This window comes from Dermacentor andersoni, chromosome 3 (assembly GCF_023375885.2).
Source record: "Dermacentor andersoni chromosome 3, qqDerAnde1_hic_scaffold, whole genome shotgun sequence".
In the NCBI taxonomy this organism is placed as follows: Eukaryota; Metazoa; Arthropoda; class Arachnida; order Ixodida; family Ixodidae; genus Dermacentor; species Dermacentor andersoni.
The window spans coordinates 226,600,528-226,622,706 of NC_092816.1; the positions used below are offsets into that span (position 1 = coordinate 226,600,528).

Consider the following 22,179-nt stretch of genomic DNA (forward strand, 5'->3'; position numbering starts at 1 on the left):
CCAGAAAAGTGTCTTCGGGTCTTTCGAGCTCGAGTTCCTCGGACACCACATCTCGGCGCTGGGACTTCGTCTATTGCCCTCCCGCGTCCAGGCTGTGCACGACATCGTCGCATCCACCACCCTACGCCAGCTGCGTGAGTTCCTGAGCCTAGTGAATTTCTCCCCGCGCTGTATTCCGCGCTGCGCTGAGCTTCTGCACCCATTAATTGACCATCTTCACACAACTGAGGGCGCAATTTGCTGGTCTTTCAAAGCTCAAGTTGCTTTCAGGGCTGCTAAATAATCCGTCGCCGATTCGGTGCTTCTCATCCACCCGAAAACTAACGTGCCTACTGGCATCATGGCGGGGACTTTCAGTGGAGCCATCAGCGCTGTTTTCCAGCAGCAAATCGACTCCGAGTGGCGTCCACTAGGCTTCTTCTCTTGGAAGCTACATCCTGCCGAAACTCCCAACAGTGGTTTTGGCCGCAAGCTGCTCGCTATTTACTCTGCAACGCAGAACTTCCGGCACTTCTCGGATAGCCAGCCATTCTATGCTGTAAGGAATCGTAAGCGTCTGGTGTATGTCTACAGTACAAACTCTTCCAAGTACGCCGCCCTGAACTTTGTCAACTGGCTTATATATGGTAGTTCACTAGGAGATGCCGAACATCAACGGCACCGGAAACGAGGCAGCTGATGCACTCTCCCGCACCACTTCCTTCGGCACTTCTACATCAACTATGGACTGCGAACGTTTCGTTCGGGCGCAGATGGAAGACCCTGAGCTGCAAGCCCTGTGTGTCCATCCCCGTTCCCTCCGTCTATAACTCGTTCCTCGTGCTCGCCTCACTCTGGTGTGACATGGCCGCGTTGCAGCTGGCCCCATCATTCCGGCTGCCTTCCGCTGTGCGGAATTCGCAATCCCTTCACGACATCTGAATTCCAGCATCCGAGCCATTCAGCACCTGGTTGCGCAGCGCTACCTCTGGCAAAGCATTAACACAGATGTTCGCCAGTTCCTACCTCACGTAACAGGCCTACAAAGTGACCCACGAAACAAAGACTCCCGCGCAGTCTCTGTTGCCACCTGGCTATCGCTTTTGGTTGTGCACGCAGCAGTTTTATTGTGGCTGATACGCATGGCAGCACTTTTTCCAGTGCTAATACAAAGTTTGTTACTGCGGGCCCAGTAGTTCTCCTCTACAGAGCGTATTTATTTCAAGCGCATACGCTGTGTATCGGCATAATGTTGCAGTGGAAGTGTTAACTTGTTGATTAAACACATTCTGCGAAGATGCATTATGACCTTGGTTTTGATTCAACCTTTTTCCTCACTACAATTTAGTTTCACAGCGAGAAACATTTTTGTGGAAGCTGAAGCTATTTATGCAGTTTAAGTATACCGACTGCACAAAGCACTGATGACGCCTTTTTCCCTTCCCCGCAATGACTGACACCCCCTGATCTTTACGTAAACAAAAAAGAGATCTAAATCCAATTACAGTTTTATTGACTAAGTACGTGCTGCTTCTCAAGAAGGCATCGAAGCAATCCTGGTACACGGGGCAGCATGCATAGGTCTTGCACGGTGAAGGTCCTCATATACATTGCACATGGTCCACATATTGCAAACAGATCGTTTCTATTCGCAGTGCTCAAGCACAAGGACACACAGACTCAAACATGACCACGCTGTGTCATGTTTTGTTCAGTGCACCAGGTGTGTTTGGCTTTCAAAAGTTATCTTTGCCTCTGGAAATAGCGCAGAGCTCGTCCCTGAAACATGAGTCATCTGACACCACATAATTCAGACACGAAACACGCCGCGGTTTAGCACCTGAAATTCAACACTGTTCATTTACCCCACCATACACCACACGAAGTCAGGAGTGCAATATTTCAAATCGCTGCAGCGCCAAGTGAAACGTGAAATGCATTTCCATCGACAGAGTTTCTCAGCCGGGCTCGATCATTCACCAGTTACGAACTCGATGGACGCGCAAGGTCTACACGTATTCTAAACAACATCGGCGCTGGGCGAGTGCTGTTTATCCAGACTTCGGACTTCAAAAACTTGCTTGCATTCGTTACGAGCCCAACAAAGTACAAGCACAGGCTTTGCCACAATTATGAATTGGTGCGATGTTTAGCGGACGGTTGCATTGAGACCGGTATAATGGCAGTCCGCAGGTTGGATCTGTCGACGTCGTTCGAATTGGGCACAAATTCTCGTCGCATTGCCGCCACCCACAGTCGTCGGTCGTGTCGTTGTCGGCCCAGTATCACAACACTGTCTTTTAGGAACACTGCCTCGTGCGTTGTGTGTCGAAAGAACTCGGATCGGCGTCCATCATAGCCATACCAGCATACGCGTCGCGGCCTCTAATTTGGTGGACGCCAGCGGCGTGTCGTAGCGTTTGATTCACGATGGTTTGATTAGTGGAAGCTGGTGACGCGTCGCCGATATAGTCTAGCACAGGTAGCCGACAAAATTGCCGCGCCTCGCGAAGCGTCACCCTTTTGGCGACCGACGCTTTTGACGCATTGGCACGCACCGAAGTGCACCGACGTATGCCACTGATTGGGCTTTAAGAGATGCGCTCTAAAATTTTAATCTACGGCGTGAGGCAAAGGCGGGTAAGCTTCTTTGAGTTTTTAGTGCCGGCATGCCTGAATTGCATGACTAATCAGACAGAATAAATCATGTCGCCCGGTTGTGAACCAACTCCAGGCCGTTAGTAAGGTTATTGTGATGGTGGTCAAAAATAGCATTGGCATACTCCAGCTCTGGCCGCACAAAAGCGTGCAAAGCAAGAAGAGTTTGGGTGCGAGCTAGTTGGTACGGATCATTCATATTTAAAACAGCACCAAACAGCGCTGTCCGGACACAGGACAGCCCTCGTCCTGTGTCCTCCCTTGTGCATGTTTTTGGAGCTGTTTTAAATATGAACAAGTTGCCTAATAGAGGGAGAAGCGAGGGAAAGGTCACGTAGTATATAATCTAGAGTATGAATAGTTCCGTTTCTCTACCACGGGTGCGCTTTAAAACCACGGCGCTGCAGTTTTTGCTTTTCTTTTCTTTCTTCTTCTCCGCCCTTAAACTGGCTCTCTTAACTGTACTACACGCAGAGACAAAGAAACAGCGCGCGCATGCGATCCCATAGATGAGATGAATATATATATATATATATATATATATATAGAAAACTATCAGTCATAGCTCTCGTAGTATAGCCCTCTGGGCCGTTTCCTTTTTTTTTCGAAAGTAGTCCTATTAGGGTTATTATAATTACACGAAGGTATTTCGCCCTCATCAGCAGCAGTCCTTGGTATAGTTATTCTGGCGGCTAGCTTCCCACGCTATGCGTGCCGCCATCGCACCTGGTTAAGCTTTTCCTAGACGCTAGAGTTGTGCTTTGTCCGCGCAACCTTGAGCGATCGGAAAGCGCATTTCCCCCTCTTGGCCTGCGGAGAAGGGAGGCTTCGTTCCGGCCGCGAAGCTCTCCACATCTCTGTAAGGTGCCTTGTGGATGTCTCGTGCTGACGATGCCCCCTCGGTGAGCGCATATTTCACCCCTCATCTTTTAAGAGGTTCAATACATAGAAGCATTTGTCTAGCAAACCAGATTTTTTTCAAGGGAATTTTCCACGTCTCAGTAATTTCTCTCGTCGTATTCGAGTGCTGATTGCCGTGTTATAGTTTGTTAACGAAGCTTTCCCTCAAGTCTAAATATTTTAAGGCAGTTTTCCTAGCCTCTAAAGCCGCTCGAGTTCGCTCTTCTCCTCGAACGGCCATTTTTCCTAGAAACATGAGTCTCCTTCCACGTAAGTGTGAGGCTCGGAGCAGGAGCTGTGGCGCTTGAAAGTAGCCTGGGGCCTGACGAACCAACCGACTGGGCTATCTTCCCGGGCAACATCGAAGGGTCACGAGTTCAAATCACATGTTATGTTCCTTTTTTTTTTCCGCCCCTTTTTCTTTCTTTTTTTTTTCTTTCTTTTAATGTCTTTTCCTTTATTTTATCACTGTACGGGAACCCTCCTAAAAAAAAAAATAAGAAAGATATATATCTTCAAATATGTATGGCCTCACACTCACATGTGCAGGTCATAAATACCAGGTTCTCTAGCCGAGTGCCATCCATGCGGTATAATCGAGCTCAGATTGGTCCACCTTGACTGACCAAGTAGGGCACCACTGTAGGTTAAATGAGGCGTACAACTCCTGCGGGACCCGCCGTGGTTGCTCAGTGGTTATGGTGTTAGACTGCTGAGCACGAGGTCGCGGGATCGGACCCCGACCACGGCGGCCGCATTTCGATGGGGGCGAAATGCGAAAACACCCGTGTACTTAGAATTAGGTGCACGTTAAAGAACCCCAGGTGGTCGAAATTTTCGGAGTCCTCCACTACGGCGTGCATAATCAGAAAGTGGTTTTGTCACGTAAAACCCCATAAATTAATTTTTAATTTAACTCCTACGGGGACGATAGAGTATCCGTCTCCAGTGCAAGAGGACCGTGATTCAAATCCCGGTGCCGCGCTATTCTCCAACGGAAAATACAAAAAAAAACCGTGTGTTGAGAAAATTGCACAAACAGGCCTGGAGTGCGGCCTGATCCCGGTGACCAGAACCGGTAACGCACTCTCTCACCAGAGCAGGATTGGCCACCCTGGTGCAGTACTTGGCCACAACCTCCTATATGAATACAACAATCGAACCCCGGCCCTCAGTCCCCAGCAGCCGCGAAGCAACTGACCACGGCGGCGGTCAGATCTGTGACGCTGCAGAGGGTGCTAAGAATACCTGGCTCCGGACAGGCCACCATTGGAATCTGAACCTGGCAACGTTTAACGTTAGAACGCTATTAGTGAGGCGAGTCTAGCAGTGTTATTGGAGGAATTAGAGGGTAGTAAATGGGATATAATAGGGATCAGTGAGGTTAGGAGGACAAAAGAAGCATATACAGTGCTAAAAAGCGGGCATGTACTGTGTTACCGGGGCTTAGCGGAGAGACGAGAACTAGGAGTCGGATTCCTGATTAATAAGGAAATAGCTGGTAACATACAGGAATTCTATAGCATTAACGAGAGGGTGGCATGTCTTGTTGTGAAACTTAATAAGAGATACAAAATGAAGGTTGTACAGGTCTACGCTCCTACATCTAGTCATGATGACCAGGAAGTCGAAAGCTTTTATGAAGACGTAGAATCGGCGATGGGTAAAGTCAAAACAAAATACACTATACTGATGGGCGACTTCAATGCCAGGATAGGCAAGAAGCAGGCTGGAGACAAGTCAGTGGGGGAATATGGCATAGGCTCTAGGAATAGCAGAGGAGAATTATTAGTAGTTTGCAGAACAGAATAATATGCGGATAATGAATACCTTTTTCCGCAAGCGGGTTAGCCGAAAGTGGACGTGGAGGAGCCCGAATGGTGAGACTAGAAATGAAATCGACTTCATACTCTGCGCGAACCCTGGCATCATTCAAGATGTAGACGTGCTCGGCAAGGTACGCTGCAGTGACCACAGGATGGTAAGAACTCGAATTAGCCTAGACTTCAGGAGGGAACGAAAGAAACTGGTACACAAGAAGCCAATCAATGAGTTAGCGGTAAGAGGGAAACTAGAGGAATTCCGGATCAAACTACAGAACAGGTATTCGGCTTTAACTCAGGAAGAGGACCTTAGTGTTGAAGCAATGAACGACAATCTCATGGGCATCATTAAGGAGTGCGCAATAGAAGTCGGTGGTAACGCCGTTAGACAGGAAACCAGTAAGCTATCGCAGGAGACGAAAGATCTGATCAAGAAACGCCAATGTATGAAAGCCTCTAATCCTACAGCTAGAATAGAACTGGCAGAACTTTCTAAGTTAATCAACAAGCGTAAGACAGCGGACATCAGGAACTATAATATAGATAGAATTGAACAGGCTCTCAGGAACGGAGGGAGCCTAAAAACAGTGAAGAAGAAACTAGGAATAGGCAAGAATCAGATGTGTGCGTTAAGAGACAAAGCCGGCAATATCGTTACTAATATGGACGAGATAGTTCAAGTGACTGAGGAGTTCTATAGAGATTTATACAGTACCAGTGGCACCCACGACGATAGTGGAAGAGAGAATAGCCTAGAGGAATTCGAAATCCCACAGGTAACGCCAGAAGAAGTAAAGAAAGCCTTAGGAGCTATGCAAAGGGGGAAGGCAGCTGGGGAGGATCAGGTAACAGCAGATTTGTTGAAGGATGGTGGTCAGATTGTTCTAGAGAAACTGGCCACCCTGTATACGCAATGCCTCATAACCTCGAGCGTACCGGAATCTTGGAAGAACGCTAACATAATCCTAATCCATAAGAAAGGGGACGCCAAAGACTTGAAAAATTATAGACCGATCAGCTTACTGTCCGTTGCCTACAAAGTATTTACTAAGGTAATCGCAAATAGAATCAGGAACACCTTAGACTTCTGTCAACCAAAGGACCAGGCAGGATTCCGTAAAGGCTACTCAACAATAGACCATATTCACACTATCAATCAAGTGATAGAGAAATGTGCAGAATATAACCAACCCTTATATATAGCTTTCATTGATTACGAGAAAGCGTTTGATTCAGTCGAAACCTCAGCAGTCATGGAGGCATTACGAAATCAGGGTGTAGATGAGCCATATGTAAAAATACTGGAAGATATCTATAGCGGCTCCACAGCCACCGTAGTCCTCCACAAAGAAAGCAACAAAATCCCTATAAAGAAAGGCGTCAGACAGGGAGATACGATATCTCCAATGCTATTCACAGCATGTTTACAGGAGGTATTCAGAGGCCTGGAGTGGGAAGAATTGGGGATAAAAGTTGATGGAGAATACCTTAGCAACTTGCGATTCGCTGATGATATTGCCTTGCTTAGTAACTCAGGAGACCAATTGCAATGCATGCTCACTGACCTGGAGAGGCAAAGCAGAAGGGTGGGTCTGAAAATTAATCTGCAGAAAACTAAAGTACTGTTTAACAGTCTCGGAAGAGAACAGCAGTTTACGATAGGTAGCGTAACACTGGAAGTGGTAAGGGAATACATCTACTTAGGGCAGGTAGTGACCACGGATCCGGATCATGAGACTGAAATAACCAGAAGAATAAGAATGGGTTGGGGTGCGTTTGGCAGGCATTCTCAAATCATGAACAGTAGGTTGCCACTATCCCTCAAAAGGAAAGTGTACAACAGCTGTGTGTTACCAGTACTCACATATGGGGCAGAAACCTGGAGGCTTACGAAAAGGGTGGACTTATAGAGTGTGGAGGACCTTATATATGGAGGACCTTATAGAGTGCATTTTCGAAATCTAAAAGTATTGTCTAAGTCGGGATGCTGTGAACTAGGTCCAAATGTAAGTCGTGCAAAGTAATAGCCAGTTCAGTATTCCAGGAATAATTTTCGCAGAAATTATGATGACTTGGGTGGAAAAAAAATTTGAAGGATACCAGAAAGTAGGCCATGTGCGAGTATAAAATATATTTCATAGCAGACGCTTTTGTGGAAGTCTAGTGGTAGTTACTCGACAATGATCGGCTTCCTTACTTGAACAATGGGATCACCAGCCCACCTGCCAGTCATGTGGAATTGAACCGCTGTTTAGCTCTTCCTCAAATATAAGTGACGTTGTTAAAATGCTTGCTAAAAGAAATAAATTCACGCCATTTTTACATTTAAACGCGCAATCTGCGCGCAGTAAGGACGATGGTCTCAACCCACTGCTGTCTTCTTTGGTTTTTCATTTGACATCGTCGTGCTATGCAAAACATGGTATCGTAACGAAGACGTACTGCCTATATCAGACTCTCTCTCTCATTATTTGAATCGGTGCAACAAAAATAGTGGTGGTGCTCTGTTGCTGACTAGGACTAACTTTCATTGCGAATTGTTGAGATTTTGCCCAAGTTACTGCTGATTTTGAAATTCTGACTGCTCTTCATGATTGTAGCATCCTTTTCTGTGGTATATCGCCTACCGGAAAGGAATGTGGGTTATTTTTTCTTAAATACATTGACAACCTGCTATTGTGGGTAACCATAACGACTACCGTTTAGTTTTGGATGGCGATATAAATATTAGCATGTTGCCCGATAGCCCCCTTCGCAGAGACACATTGCGGCTACTTAAATCAAATGCTAGCACGAATACAATTACTACTCCGACTTGCATTTAAGCTAACCGCGAAAGTTCACTCGATGTTTTCACTACAAATTTTGACACAGAAGCCATTTAATCAGGCGTCATCACTGCTCAAGTCAGCGACCACTTACCTATACTTCCACTTGTTAATTCATATACGTGTGTTGTCCTCGCATCTTTCTAAAGATCAAAAGTTCATATTTCAGGATATTTTCTCATTTACACTTGAGAAATTTCACAGTAACACATTGAGCGTAAACTGGCAAGATGGGTATAACGAAAAATACTGCAACAAAGCGTACAAGTTTTTTTTAATCAATTTTAAGAGCGCTTACACAAAGTCATTTACACGCCGTAAAAAGAAGGTCAAAAAGGAAACCTTGGATTACTGATAGTAGCTTGAAATTGATAAAACAAAGAAAAGGCTATTTTCAAACACTTCTTACGCACAAAGATGCAACAGACCTAGCTGAGATATTAAAAATCCGGAATAAAGATATGATGCTCTAAGGGTGTCAAAGGAGCAATATTTTGAAAAATTATTGGATGTCAAAACAGTAAATCTAACCGATATCACCTGCAAGGATCTGAACATTTTACCTCGTGTAAATAATAAGCCAGAGAGTGTAAAAGATACAGAAATAATGAACCGACATCATGCACAGCATTGGCTGACGCTTTTAACAGTTATTTTGCGTCGCTAGTGAACAGTTCGTATGGTCTTCGTTGCATAGAACACATAACACCAAAAGGCCTCGAAAGTACATTCCTAAGCACCACTAACACTTATGAAATCTACACCACGTTTCTTAGCCTTCAAAATAGCAAAAATTGCCATATACATGATTTGCAGATTCGCCCAGCAAAGCACGCGCTAGACCAAATCTGTCCTGTCTTAGAGCACGAGTACAATGTTTCGTTCTCGAATGGTATAGTTTTTCTCGGTGCATGCAAATCGCGCAAGTAACAGTACTTTTTCAATCTGGCGACAGAAACGAGCTCTCAAATTACAGGCCAATGTCGATCCTTGCCACTCTTCGCACGCACTTCCTATACAAGAGAGGGGGGGGGGGAGGTTGAGGCGACAAGCAAAACACAATGTAACTAAAGATTACCAGTCTTCGTTTAGAAAAGGTCGTTCAACGAAAACAGCTTTAGTGATGCAAAAAGAGATGATTTTGCGACGCTTTGAAGATAATTTAGTTACTCTTGGCCTCTTCATTTTTTCAAAGGCTTTGACACTAATAATCACAATACTCTACTAACAAATCTAGAGATTTATGGCTTAAGGGGAACGTTCCTGAACTTCATTGGGAGTTATTTGCGGTACCGGCAACAGACGGTTGTTGTAGGCGACCACTGTTCAAAAACTTTGCCTATATTCGCTGGGTTTAGCATATTAGGACCAGTTTTGTTTAACCTGAATTTAAGTGAGACAACTAATATCAGTACTGTGACGCGCTGACGAAGATATTTTTAGCTTGGTCGGAAGAAAACGACGCTCTGGACTTCGCGCGCTGTGTGGAAGAAGGCCGCGGGGCTGCGTTGCTGCTTCCCAGGTTCCTTCTGGCTTCGACAGAGCGACCGTTTTGTTGACCTGCAGTGGTGCTTTGGCTGAGTATCGGGTGGTTTCAGGTGTCTCAATAACGTTATTTTAGTTCCTGGTTGACTGGCATTCCTTGCGTCAGCCGTCTTGAGCTGATGTCGACCAGTTCTCCTGGCCAGACGCGATCCGCCTGGTCAGCATCCCTGCCACCTAATGAATTGCCCATAGATTTATTTTTTCGCAGTGGCGTCAGCACCATTCGTGTGACGCTTGTGCCTACCATTGGAGGGTCCATCAGGATCACGAATCCACAGGCTGTCCAGTAGGCACTTAAGGCCACGTCCAACCACTTCCAGACCATCACTGATGTGCGAGCGTTCGGACGGGGAGGTATAGTGTGTCCTTCACCCGACCAGACCTGTGTTGAAGACCTCTTGAAATGCACTTCATTCGCTTCGACCCCGGTGAGTGTTTTCATTCCGTCTCACCTTGCGTGCACCAAGGGTCTTGTACGGGGAGTAGACTCCCGATTAAGTCCTACTGAAACCCTGGACAAGCTATCCGCGCAGGCATCATCGCTATCTACCGTTGCAATCGACTGGCAAATACCGAGAGGGTTCCGACAGAATCTGTAATTGCCACGTTTGTGGGCACATCATGTCCATCTGAAATAAAGGTGTGGCCTCTTGTGTTCCGCGTAGAGCCGCTTGCGTCACGTCCAATCGAGTGTAAGAATTGTTGGAGATTCGGACACAGCGCAGGAGGATGTAAGTCTAGCTTGCGTTGCCGCACCTGTGGGGATGGTCATTCTTCAAGTGAATGCTCTATTCAATCTCAAAAGCGCTGTCTCTGTGGGGGAAAACACCCGGCAGACTATTCGAACTGCTCAGCTCGCGCTCAAGAGATACAAATTGTTGAAATAATCGACCGCCGTCGCTGCTCCCGAAGAGATGCAATTTCAGTTATCAAAGACAGGGCCTTCGGATACTCTGGTGTTACAGAGCGCAACACTCCAAGCATGGATCTTAATCTCTCAGAAGCAATTGACTCTGCTGCGAAAAAGCAATGGCTAAAGCTATGGATAAATTGATATCCAGTCTCTCTGATTGCTTAGCGCAAATCATTTCGAGTCACTTGATGCAAATAATGCAGACCACTAGGACACCAATGCAGTCCCCAGTATCTAACGCCACACCTCGAATGCCTAGCAAGGAGTTAGAGACGCCTTCCACAGTTGCAGAACATTCCACAGACACTACTTCGCTAGTCCAACCACGCGAGGATGAGCCCTCTTATTCAGACACTGTTAGTGTAGCAGATCGGCAGCAGCGAGGGCAGCGAAAGTTCGTTCCTCACACGCCTGTTTTCGGTTATTGCAGTTGACGGCGCGCTGGCAAAATCGACGCATCTACACGTGGTCTACTGACTGTATCGCCACGATTGCTGACTGCACCACACGTATCAAGAGGCAAATCGACGCATCGACACGTGCCGAGGCACGAACACTGCCTGACGAAGCAGGGACACTACCGACGCAAGGCACCGCCAGGGGAACCTTCCTATAAAACCTGCTGCATTGGAGCCCTGAACCTCACTTGGCAGCAGCGAGGGCAGCGAAAGTTCGTTCCTCACATGCCTGTTTTCGGTTATTGCAGGTTAGCAATCATTTTCTTACTACACAAGTATAATTCAATTGCTGCCTCTCTGCTGCCAAAGTGATAATTTGGTGTTGTGAATATGAGCGAATTAGCAAAGTTTCGAGAAGAGATGAGAAAATAAATGCTTGAATTCAAATCTGCAATTGAGAGAGAACTACGGAAGGAAATAAGAGACCTAAATAACAGTGTGAGCTTTTTGAATGAGGATGTCGAAAAATTAAAGAGAGGAAACGTTGATCTTGAGAGGGACAAGTCTCTAAGGAGCATCAATGAAAACCTAACAACTAAGTGCGAAGCTTTGAGGAAACAAATGTCTCAACAGGATCAGAGGATCACTGCCTCAGAACAATATTCTCGCAAATGTAACCTTGAAATTAAGGGAATACCCAAACTTGCTGATGAGGACCTTCCTAGTACCCTTCATGAGATTGGCGCACTGTTAAATGTTCCCATCTCGAAAGATGATGTTGAAAAGTGTCACCGTGTACCTGCAAAAAATTCCACTTCAAACCCGAACATAGTAGTCCAATTCAAGAGCCCCTCCAAACGCGATTCGGTGCTTCAAAAAGCAAAGAAAACGCGCATTTCGACAAAGGATCTTGGCCACTCCTCTAACACACCTGTGTTCATCAATGAACACTTATGCCCAGTTTTAAAGCAACTTCTTGGCATGGCAATAGCTAAAAAGAAAACAGCAAACTGGAAGTTTGTGTGGACGAATGATGGGCGTATTCTTGCACGGAAAGATGAAGACTCGCGTGTTCTGCACATTCGTGAAGCATGTGACATTGAAAAGATTGCTTAGAATCGCTGTGCGCTGTTGTGGTGCATCTTTTCTTCCGCCATGGCGATATCATCTCGTGACGTAAATAATCTTGTAGCGAGTCGCTTTAGCGACAAACTGTGCTGCTTTCACCTAAACATTTGTTCAGCACGACACAAGGAGGATGAACTATCTGCTTTTCTTAACACCTTTTCTTTTACTTTTGACATCATAATGATTACGGAAACTTGGTATACTCTAGAAGACCAGGTTTACAGGCACGATAACTATAACACTTACTTCCTCAACCGTACGAATAAAAAAGGGGGTGGACTTGCTGTTTTAGTAAAAAACGACACAGACTCTCGAATAGTATCAGAATTTTCTTTTATTAATTCCGACATTGAATGCTTAATTCTAACATCACGAAATTACGTTTACTCTGTCATATACAGACCACCTGATTCATCTGTAAATGATTTCACCAGTGTTCTTGAACAATTATTCAATTACGTAAACGACAACAATTTAAGGCTAATTCTTGGTGGCGACATCAACATCAACGTACTAGAGTCTTCTCCCCTCGTAACTGAGTTTGTGGCTATGGTTGCGTCAAATGGTTACGAGATAGTAAGAGACCCCCACACGTATCACACCAAATTCAGCAACTTTAATTGATGTTTTTATTACCAACATAAACAAAGATAACGTGGAGTCAGGTGTATTGTACTGCGATATAAGCGACCACCTAGCACTTTATTTTATGACAGACAGTACTACCAAAAAGCCGACGGAGTTGCCGACTAGAACAGTTCAAGACATCACGCCTCTTACCTTGGCTGCTTTTAGCACAAGTCTTTCCCAAACAGATTGGAGTACAGTCTACCTTTCATTTACTGTAGATTCAGCCTACGAGACATTCATAGCTATCCTTAAACAAATTTATTTGAAGCATTTCAAAGAAAAGGTTGTAAAAGAATGCCGTAAAAATCGAAAACCATGGATAAATTATGAATGTTTAAAAATGATCAAAAGGAAAACGAAGCTCTTTAGTAGGCTTTTAAGAACTAGAGACATATCAGACCTTAAAACATTTAAAGAATTCCGAAATAAAGTAAATGCGTTTATTAGGAAAGAAAAAAGAAATTATTTAAGTCAACAATTCGATCCAGACTTCTGCAATGGGAGTGCAAACATCTGGAGGAAGCTTAATACGTTACTTCACAGGACGCCTATTTGCCCAGGAATTACGGAAATAGAAATAGATGGCCGCATTGTTAAAGATCTAGAGCTTGCTGAAAAATTTAACCACTTTCTCATAAACGTTGTACAGCCAACGCAACAATTACAGCCAACGGTGACTCGTGCACAGACTACAGAAACGAACAGCATCTTTTTCGCACCAACCGATGATCAAGAAATAGTCTTAACGTTCTCTACACTAAAGAACACCAGCGCACGTGACATAGACGGTTTTCAGATATCTCCGATCAAGCATGTAATCCATATTATAGCTCCTGTGCTCACTCACATTTATAACATGTCTTTATCGACAGGCTGTTTTCCAAAACAAATGCAAACGTCTGTTGTCACTGTGCTACATAAAAAAGGAGACAAAAATGACCTTGGGAACTACCGACCCATCTCCATATTACCGATATTTTCGAAAGGCTTTGAAAAAATTATTTTTAAATGAGTTATAAACTTTTGCACCAAATTTCACATAATAACAAAATCGCAATACGGTTTCATGAAGGGCAGGTCGACAGAGACTGCTTTACTAGCCCAAAAAGAAATAATTCTAAAATCTTTTGAAGATAGGCAACTCTGCATTGGAATCTTTATAGATTTTTCCAAGGCCTTTGATCGTCTCTGTCACTACACTTTAATTGAAAAACTAGAAATGTATGGTATTCGCGGCATCCCACTTTCACTCTTGAAATCATATCTTAAGTGCCGATCGCAATGTGTAAAAATTAACAATTACTGCTCTTCTCTTCAGCCGATAATCACTGGGGTACCACAAGGTAGCATTTTAGGGCCGCTGCTTTTTAACCTATACATCAACGACATTGTAAAAATTAATGATAAACTTAAATATATAATCTATGTCGATGACACTAGCATTTTCTTCACCAGTAATGATATGAGCGCATTGACTACACTTATCAACACTACGTTAGAGAACCTATATGCATGGAGTGAGCAAAATTCATTAGTCATTAACGCATCAAAAACAAAAGCTGTTATTTTTCACTCGCGGATGCAGCTTACTTCTCCACGCGATGCCTTACGCTTAGGTAGCGTGACGATTGAAATTGTAGAGACGGTTAAAACTTTAGGAGTGTTTTTTAATTGTATAATGTCATGGGAACCACAAATTAATAAACTAATAACTAATATTTCCAAATGTGTAGGTATACTTGCACGACTGCGTTCCTTGCTTCCAGTTTCCGTTAAGATAACACTTTATAATAGCTTGTTTTTATCGCATGTCAGTAATTGTTTTTTGGTATGGGGAAGTACAACAGCAACGAACATTAATAGACTATACAAACTACAGAAAAAAGCGATTAGGCACATTGCTAATGTTGACTACTATGCACATACGGGTGAATTATATAAGCGGTTTAACATTATCCCAATTCATCAGCTTTACGAGTATTACCTAGCAATAAGATATAAAAAATCCGTGCTCAATAGCAATCGAGCTTTTTTGGATATTTTTAAACTTGAACCATACACTATCCCATACCCTACTCGTCACCAACAACACTGGATCATTCCACTGTGCAGAACACACTTTGGCCGACAAATGCTTCGCTTCAATGTTCCTGTTTTATTAAACAAGTTAATTAAAAAAAACATAATTGAAGAATGTGCCATACGTGTTATTAGGGAAGCCCTTTTATCATGAAATCAACGCAATGTTGTTTATCACTAACTAAACTTTCGTGTATATTGGAATTTGTCTTCATGTATTATACTGTATAATTTAACCGTAAAGGAATCTGTATATCTATATTTTCAGCTCATGATGAATCTATGTGTATTACGACTTGTAAATATTAACCCCTTCTTGCTATGAACGAATTTTGTTCGTCTGTCCTCAATGCATTCCATGTATGAGGGAGGCTCGGGTTCCCCTCAAGTGACTGATGTCACTTTTATCCCGAGCCTGCCCTCATCCTTGAGATGAAAAATAAACTGATTTGATTTGATATGGAACTTGACATTCGAGCTCCCAAACGTATGGAGTCCCCAATTTCAAAAACTTTGAAACCAAAATCAAAAAAGAGTCAACCATCTTCTGTGCTTACAGAAAGCATTCTAAAGGCGGCAGTTGCCGCTGCTGTGCGTTCAACACCTTTGCACAGTTGAAAGTGCTGCAGTGGAACTGTCGTTCTATATTTTCAGCTTTAACAGATTTATCTTGCCTATCTATTCAATTCAATCCAGATATCTTACTTCTTCAAGAAGCTTGGCTTTCATCAGAGAAAAACTTTCATTTAAAACGTTCTCGGTCTTCCCGATTAGATCGAGACTCGCGAGGTGGAGGATTAATGATACTTGTTTCCAGTAAAATTTGTCACAAGGCAAAATTTCTTTTCAAATCATGGACTGCGACTGCAAAATTTTGGCCATAGATTTATGTCTCCCAGGATACCATCCATTTTCAAGTATAAATGCTTATTTCCCCACCGGTGTGCAAAAGTACAAGTCAACTTGATAGGGCTGTGGCTGCCTGTAGAAAAGAAATATTATTTGCAGGGGATTTTAATTGCATCACGTGTCGTGGGGGCTAAAAACAGATTTGTGTGGTAAGCAACTTTGGGAGTGGACTATTGGTAGTCATCTTTCATGTCAGAACACAGGACAAGTAACGTTTGCTAGAGGACCGTTTGGTTCAGTGTTAGATTTAACATTTTGTAGCGCTGGCATGAAGGTTTTGTCGTGGGTAGCGGTTGACTCAGCAACCAACAGTGATCATGTTCCTGTGTCATTTGAAATTAATTGTCCAAAAACATCTTTAGAATACCAGGCATGCACATTTGTGGACCATACGAAATTTAAGACTTTCTTGCGTTCTGCCGTTTCAAAACTGAATAAATGAATAACGAGCGCTTGAATGTGCACTCTTCTGCAAATCTTTCATTGTAACATAACATTTTGTTTTCATTCAGTGTGGTTTGACGACAGGTTGTGATGCATGTTTAGTTCTTGTGGTGCAGTTTGCTATATTTATGCTACTTTCGCTCTGTAAAGATCAAGGTTATGATACTATGGCTTTTTCATGTGTACAGCATGGTCCCTTAATATGTAGTGGCGTATCTGCACAGTTGGCTGTTATAAATATTGTTCTTTTTGTGCGTAATGATTTAGGCACTTGTAAATTTTTTGTGGTATGCTTTACACGGGATGCTATTTCTGTGTAACTTTGAAGTACACAAGTTTTCTTAAACAGTGCGTGCCGTTACCTCTGATATCTTACGGTGCATTTGTCTCAGATTTTTTAGATGAAAGCACAAGGTGATCTCATAATTATGGTGACATGTCCCTGTTGTATGTTGCATATGTCTCTACTACTACAGCACTCATGACGATACTCACACTTCTTTGATGTAGAGACTGTTGTACGTAAGCTTTACATAAACACGTTTTACTTTGAAAAGAACTGTATGTTGAAAGTTGAACTAATAAAGAAAGGTGTAGTGTTGTTTATAGGTTTTGTTCACGTATTACTACTACATTTGAAGTTCTGGCTTGTACTCTAAAAATATTGCTGTGTACCATTCCAGTTAACGAGCTCTACTATCTACAAGTGAGGACACTTTGATGAAATCTATCAGCTGCTCATGCGTGAATATACTTCATAAAAGCCATAATGTTTGACATGTTGGATTAGCATTTGACGTCATTTTCGTCACTAGGAAGAAACTTTGCAGTTTCGAGACAAAATGGTGGAGGAGCTAGAAGCTGTACGTGTTCGATGCACGTTCGATGGAGTGGAAGTTGAGATGTGAACTGTTAATTTTGGCTTTTGTGAGCTCGTTTCCCAATAAGAAAGCAGCGAGACAAACGGTGACGTCGTTCATTGCACAAGGGGACCAGGAAACTGTGAGCGGCACCAGTAAGGAAGAAGGCTACGAAACAAAACTGTAGGCTACATCCATAGCACACAGCGCATCTTGATGACGACAGCAGCAGCAGCAGCAGCAGGAAGCAAAAAATGGCAAAAGCACTTTTGAAAGCCACTCAATTTTAGTCTGCTTTTTTATTTTGTATCTTACCACTGAATATTATGCTTTACTTACTATTATTGTACGCTGTACATAACCCTTCACTACACAAGATTTACATTTCTCGACAAATCATGAATGTATTGGATTACGTAGACGTTAACTACAATTAGGTATGGAAAGATATTTTGTAAGAAATTTCAAAGCGCGAAATGCACAATGCAATTATTTGATATCTGTTAGACCAACACATCTTGCTGACACTACAAAAGCTTGTATGCACTTAGCAATGCCGACGGTGCTGTTGACGTCGCAACTGCTGCCACAAACACCCAAAGTAACACATGTGCTAGGAATAGGTCGTGCCGAACATGCCTATAACAGTGTCTCGGACAGCCCACCCTCTCAAATAATTAATTCGTACTCTCTGTTCGGAATATGTGGCGTGGGGTCGCCGTTATTGTCGTGTTCGCTACTACTGCTGTGGTCATCATCACTTTCATCATCATATTCTGCGTCACCCTCAGAAAGCCAACGGTTGTGCAACACCGCACATGCCGCGACAATGTTGACCGCACCTTCCAAGTCGTAGGGGAGGGTGCGGTACCGCTGGAGACAGAGGACACAGCTCTTCAAGAGCTCAACACACCTCTCCACCACGTATTACGTGGCGGCATGAGCTGTGTTGTACTTTCCCTCAGCTGTTTGCATCGAACTATGTCCGGGAACCGGGGTCAGTAGCCATGGCTCCAAGAGGTACCCACTGTCATCTGCATGAAGATTGAAATAGTGCATTGCGTATTGCTCTGACGAGAGGCAGGCTGGCAATTCAGGAAAGTTGCAGCATCATTAAACAAAGGTAGAGTTCAGAGATTCAAGGCCCTGAAGATTACTGTTGCAAGCCCCAAATAAAACCCTCGGCATGTCCTCCCCGGCACAAACTCTTAACAAAATTACAAGTGCGCTACAACTACCTGCCAAAAGCTGAAGAAATTAAAGCTGATTGGTACTACCAATTTCAGAGTAATAGCGCTAACGAGTGTTCATTTATTCTGCTTCTGGCAGGCAGGCACAGTAGTAGCACTAATATGTTTTACTTTGTTCTACTCCTGGGAGGCACTTGGTGGCACGCTCGTATCTTAGTTTACACTTCGAACATTGTCAGTGTTAACACTAATTTGTTTGATTTTTCTACTCGTGGGAGGCTCCTACTCATCTGCTTGTTTTTTAGATAAAAGTTTTGTTGGGCGGGCATGGCGTCCTATTCACTACTCAAGTGTGACTGTGACAAAATGTTTTCACTCACCAATGAGGTATTCCCGGAATTCGCAATGCTCCCTGCTTCGAAGTGCCGGCGCATCCAAGTCGTCCACCATACGAAAGAGTCCTAGTCCGATCCCGTTCGCATAGGGTCCGCGGCCAGGATCCTCTTGTACGCGTCGAAGATCTGAGGAAAATGCGGACAGAGAAAGTCCCTGTTGACAAGTGCTACATAATCGTCAAAACAATCAGCACTATAAAACACGACGTATACTTACGAGCACGCAGTCTAGGGCTTAGTATCCCTCCTGGCACACGAAAACAGCCTTGAGCTCAACTTTGGGTGCGCTAATGGCGATGACGCTGCCGTCCACGCATCCGAAGACGCCAGGAATAGCACCGCGCCGAAGAAAACCCTCCTTAAAAGCTGCCTCGGACGTCTTCGGAAAGTGCTGCAGCAACCGCCCGCGTCAGCCGCACGTCATATGCGCTCTCTCACGCTCGACACTCTCTCCCTAAGGACCGTCAGAAGCACAGCGCACACACCTTCCGTGCCAGGACAGTTTCGTCGCTGGCTCCGCTTCTGGATCCCCCTCCAGGTCCCCGCACAACAACTGCACCGTTTCCTTCTGGAGGAAAAATAGCGCCGAAAATGGTCATCCAGCATGTCAAACGCATCGTCTCGCTGTCCGTGTTAACGTCGGTGACGGGATAGAGCCACCGGCATAGCGATCAGGCGGGCAGTCATGTTCTGTGCCTTCTGAAATGAGCCTGCCTCTGGCGGTGCCAAAAAATGATGCCTTATGCTACGCATAATCAGTGCGTAAACGTCACTTTGACGTTTCTGGTTTTTGTAGTTTGCTGACGTCCCGTGGGTGACAGAGAAAATAACCGCGGCCAAGTCATTTTTGACCGATGATGGGCTGATGGCGGCTGAAAGCACAAAAAAGCTACACTGTAAACAAAAAAACACCCAGATGGGCGTTTTTTGCTTGTCCTCTAGCGCATTCCCTTTCGTACATCTTTTTGCTCCCATTGACGTGGGCATTAATTGGGCACACAACGGGGGTACCGTAATACGCCCGCTTCACCCCCCCCCCCCCCCCTATTTGACTGGGAGGTACAATGGGAGTATTGTGAAGGAATTAAAGGCATTTTCGTTTAGGTGCGGCAAGCTCGTAGCGAAATGCATGGTGGCGCGGGTCACGCGCTTACGCAGTACCAGACGGAACACCGCAGGCCGAAATGTCGAACGCCGGCGATCAAGGCTCAAGGGAACTCGGCCGTCCGTGAGCTGCCACCCGAGCAGGCGTCGCACCTGCTCGGAGCGAACGCCGGCGTCCGACACCTTGGCCTGCGGTATTCAGTCTGCTGCTGCATAGGCGCGGCGTACCGCCACGAAGCATTTCGCCGCGGGCTCGCCACACGTGGTCCAATCGACGGCACAGGGCCACCGCTGAATCGACCAAGTCACGCGCACACGTGGTCCAATGGCGAATGAACCCGTCACCGCACGTCTTCATTTTTTTTTCCTTTCGCTGATCACAGAGCCCCTCTTTGCAAAGCTTTTATACAGTCGTCCTAGCTTATCGGCAGTGCCTCCGAGGCCAGCAAACGCCTTCGAGAGCAGTTGCTACTTGCTGAAAGGAAAAATGCACGAGACACACACTGACAGTGAAGAAAATTTATTTTACACCAAATGTAAGAAACATAATATGTTCACTTCCGGGCCCAAAAGAAAGCACATTTCTGCCCCAGTAAAACAATTGTCTGGATTTTAAAAAAGAGCACTGTACATTGTAAGCATGCCAGTTGCTAGTATTCTACATGTCCTAACACAATGAAATTAGTAAATGAAAGAAATGCTAAGAAATCTAATCTCCTTTCATACTGAACTGTAACTACAGAGCCATGTGTTTGAACTGTTACTTTGTACTGACACTCCACACTTTTGCACAGACTATATATTGAGCTCGCTTGACTAAGAGTAAAACTTCATTTGGCCTAGTTGGTACATAATTCAGAACTTAAAACTTACAGCGCAAACACCTAAGACGAACCGCAAAAGGCAGATACGACACACGCTGGCGCTAACTGACAACTTCTTTATTTCTTCGTCGTCGATGCATATATATGCCCTAGGCCACACAACTGCACAGGCGCACACATTACATTACAGAGATCTCCCAAATTATCACATATGCAAACGTGGGAACTCAAATTCAGATGGGTGCAGGGACAAAGGTATGTCACTGATGCAATTATCATTTTGCCTTTTTTTGTGGTAGGCCTCTAAGGCAAGCCGCGCAAGCTCATTCATGCTTTTGCCAAGAATCGACGTCCTATCAAGTCGGGCCTCACAATTTTTGCAAGAGTTTATATGCGCAACAATGTGCACTCTTCTATCTACATTTTTGTTTACTTTTTGTGCATGTTCCCTGCGCGGTCCCTTAAACACATAAGGTCATCTATCAACTCAAGAAAACTGCTTGCAGGCATAGTGTTCCTTTGGCGTTTTCTGCACCGAACAAGCTTTTAAAGCTATGCTCCCGCACCTGCGGAGAGGGCAGAGGAGGATGCCAAATTCGGCATGATGCTTCATACGTGTTGTGCGCGGTCGGCGTGGTTTATACCATTCACTCTCATGTGGTAAGACATAGCTTGGCTAGATAGGGCATTGCGTCAATGAGCGACTCAGGGAACATGCGCAACAAGTAAACAAAAATGTAGATAGAGGAGCGCACCTTGGTGCGCATATAAACTCTTGCAACAATTGTGAGGCACAACTTGATGGGACGTCGATTCTTGGCAAAAGCAAGAATGAGCATGTGCGGCTTGCCTTAGAGGCCTACCACAAGAAAGGCAGGGCGATAATTGCATTAGTAAGATATCTTTGTCCCTGCATCCATCTGAATTTGACTTCCTACGCTTGCGTATGTGATAATTTGGCAGATCTCTGTAATGTAATCTGAGTGCCTGCGCGGTAGTGTGGCCTAGGGTTTATATTGTCACGTGGTAGTGACGCCAAAGAACACAGTAGCAGTACTGTGAAAGACAAAACTAGCTTTTATTGGGCGAACCTGTGCCCACAAAACAGGCTACACTTAAAGCACAACGATAGCGGCGAACACAGTCGGCGATCGTCGAAAATCTGCTCAGCGGGTCAAGCGCGTCGGCTTTTATACAGCAGTCGTCGAATGTTCCAGACTAATCGCTGGGACCCGCGCGTATTCCACAATGTTCTACGCCATTCGAGTCAGGCGATGAAATCAGATAACATAAGGTTCGGCGACAACAGACAGCCGGGTAGAATCATCGATAACTTTCCAGAAACGTCGGATACATGCAGGCGCGTCCGTCGCTGTGCGATTACAGTTGTTAAGCGGCGAAACGTGGTCGCCCGATAAAGATAAGTACACGTGTCAATACCCCCCTCTTAAAAAGCATCGACCCGATGCCGCAAACAAACGAAAGTAATAAAAGAAAAGCACTCCTAGCAAAGAAAACAACAAACTAAGGAAGTTCATCAGCGTCCGTAAAATGGTTTAAGGCGCACCACGT

General features: G+C 44.6%; 1 protein-coding gene and 1 long non-coding RNA gene across 4 annotated transcripts in view; both read right to left on the minus strand.

Moving 5' to 3' along the window:
- Positions 1 to 22,179, minus strand: part of LOC126536194 (uncharacterized) — a 288,621-nt gene that overhangs the window by 193,410 nt on the left and 73,032 nt on the right. The window lies entirely within an intron of this gene.
- On the minus strand, positions 20,288 to 21,618 carry LOC140216840 (uncharacterized). The gene is made up of 2 exons (XR_011893547.1): positions 21,467 to 21,618; positions 20,288 to 20,450 (listed from the first exon to the last, which is right to left on the minus strand). It is a non-coding gene; the product is annotated as an uncharacterized lncRNA (long non-coding RNA).